Below are 2896 nucleotides of genomic sequence, written 5' to 3'. Positions count from 1 at the left end.
AAAACAGGGATAGCCTTCCATTGACAGATTAAAGTCATGTATAATTTAAAAAGCATTGTGTCAGGCTATCCCCAAGCCCATCACCAAGAACTAAAAGTCAACATTTAATAATGCTTCCTTGGGACACTTGGCTGATTCAGTCAGTAGAGCATGTGACTCCTGATCTCAGGGTTGTAAATTCAAGTCCCATGTTGCGTCTGGAGATTACTAAAAAATAAAATATTTAAAACATAATAATAATAATAATGCTTCCCTTTGGGTTAATTAATGCAAATACCACAGACTGGATGATGTAATGCATTCTATCAATGATTGTGATTTTTTTTTAAGATTTTATTTCTTTATTCGTGAGAGACACAGAGGCAGAGACATAGGCAGAGAGAGAAGCAGGCTCCCCAGGGAGACTCAATCCCAGGACACTGGGATCACAACCTCAGCCTAAGGCAGATGCTCAGCCATGAAAGGTGCCCAATAATTGTGAATTATTAAAACTTTCCTAACTTACGGGTTTTAAAATGTTAAAGAAATTCCCACTTATGGTAACTTCTCAAATAAATACAGTGGTATGTGAAGAAAAAGTTAACAGTTTCTCCCTTCCTTCCCCAACTTCATTGCTCAAAATTTACTGAGTCTCTATTAATGGGCCAAGGGTGTTCTAGACTCTGTGGTCTATAGGAATGAACAAAATAAGGTCCTTGCAGCCATGGACTTAGAGACTGATGAGAAAGTCAAACAAATAATGGTAGTAGCATTAAGTGTTATAAAGAAATATAAAGATATGTAAGGGATTCAGAAAGGCCTCTTTTAAGAGGAGACTTGAGCAAAGACTTGAACAAAGTAGACTCCTAAACCAATTGAATATACAGCGAGAGGTGGTCCATGCTAAAAGAATCAACGTGCAGCCCTCTGAGGTGGAATATGGTTGGCGTGTTGGAGGAATAGCAAAGAGACCAGCACACATAAAGTGGAGTGATCAAGGTGCTATCTTTTTATCCAGCTATAGAAACTCTTTGTATTTACCCTATGTACTTATGATATCAGCTAGGCACAGTTAAATTTATCTATTTCACTTACTTTCAATTATTTAAGGATTTTTAAAACTTTACGTTCATAAATGGTTTGCATAATTCCAAAGTCAAATCTACAAAGCAAAGTATATTCAAAGAAGTCTAGCTTCTATTATTATTCCCTCCAACCTATTTCTTCTCCCATGGGTAACCATCTATGAAACTTCTAGTTTTTAAATATAGGAAATGCGTTTGTAATTCCACTTCTTAGATGCATTAACTTTTTAGATGCATTGACATCCACCACCACCCCTGCCCTACCTACCTTCTGAGGTAAATGCTAGTATAGTGTAAAAATATGGAATATTTGAGTTTATGTGTTATCCTTGCATAGGGACCGTGTTAATCTTCTCTATCATTATAATGCTGGTATATGTGCTACTGAAGCAAGCACTAAAAGATTAATATTTTCCGTGGATAAGGGTTCAGAAGCTGGACACTGCCTGGAGAGAGATGGCTTCAGTAGGTGCTGCCATGGAGAAACTTGCATAGTCACTTGTCACTATGAGGATACCAGGTGCTTGCAGAAAGAGCAAGTTTCTCTGAATGGACCAAAGGCAATGAAAAAAGAAGTGGAAGGGAACTGCAGACAGACATTGCCTACTTCACAACTTGCCTCAGTTTATGTTCCATTCCTGCCAATATTAAGTTGTATCAGAGAATGGATCAGTAAAGGGCTTTAATGTTTTGGTTTTTCAATGAATTCATTAAGCACATGAGATTATAAACACAGAGTCCTTCAAAAGCACATAAAAATGTTTGAACAAACTCATGTCACAAATCAAAAAATATTCTTCAGTTTCTCTTAGATTGAATTTTGCAATACTAGAAAGAAAAGGCATTCTAGAGGTCATCCTAATTTGTCCAAAGAGACTAATATCTTCGTCAAAAGAGAAAAAAAATTATTTCATATTACTTTGTATATACTAAGCCCTTATGTGTTGAGCAAAAATTTATTGAGTGACTACCATGTTTAACACTCTCTTAAGTGCTATGGGAGACATAAATATGAATTAGACCTAATCCTTGCCCTTGAGAATCTTACCATCTGTGCCAGTTATTAACTTATGACTTCTCAGCTACAAATGAGTCCTTCTTTGCTTTACTTCCTTATCTAGAGCTGGACCCTGCAGGTATTTCTGCTTTGATAACTGGCAAAATGTTAGGCTTTCCCAAGAGAGGGCAATGGAAAGATCCTGCAGGGGCAGAGCTGGAGGAAATGACTTTTCTTTCTTCTGGTTGGAGCCCATGGGTTGGTTTGCAAGAGAGGTCTGGTTATGTTCACTTCAGCAGTCTTCTGGTTCACTTGTGACTGGTGTCTCCAGCAAGTTCCTTCACCACAAGTGGGCTCTGTGCCTGTGACAGCCATATCCTCTCCTCTAAATTTCTAAATTCTTCCTTTTTGTTCACTCTTCCTCAGCCAAGGGTAGTAGCTATTCTGACAATTAGAATCTACTCTATCCTTCTTAGTAGATACCTTTTATTGGTTAACAATCTCTACATTAAATTTTCTTTGTTCAAATTACTAAAATGGTTCTGTCTGCTGGTTGGTCCCTATCAGACATACCATGGAATATGGAAAAAAGACAGATCCAAGTTAATGAAAATTCTGTCACGGCTATTTCTGCTGTAATCACAGATCAAAGACCAAAAAGCACCAGAGATGTAGATCCATAGCATTATATCTCAGTTTGTGTTGTGTTCAGCGGCATGTAATAGAAGACGGACTTCAGTGGCGTAAACAAATAGAGGCTTTTTCTTGTATAACATGGAATCCATAAATAGTTAATAGCTCTAACTACTCAAAAAAAAAAAGTTTAAGAACTCAA

General features: G+C 37.3%; 1 non-coding gene across 1 annotated transcript; it reads right to left on the bottom strand.

Annotated features, from left to right (window-relative positions):
• Window positions 1-1359: 1359 nt before the first annotated feature.
• On the bottom strand, window positions 1360-1461 carry LOC121472387. Its single transcript, XR_005982873.1, has one exon. It is a non-coding gene; the product is annotated as a U6 spliceosomal RNA (small nuclear RNA).
• Between the last annotated feature and the right edge of the window lie 1435 nt (window positions 1462-2896).

Source organism: Vulpes lagopus, chromosome 11 (genome assembly GCF_018345385.1).
Source record: "Vulpes lagopus strain Blue_001 chromosome 11, ASM1834538v1, whole genome shotgun sequence".
Taxonomy (NCBI): domain Eukaryota; kingdom Metazoa; phylum Chordata; class Mammalia; order Carnivora; family Canidae; genus Vulpes; species Vulpes lagopus.
This window is presented reverse-complemented; position numbering and strand designations above follow the sequence as displayed.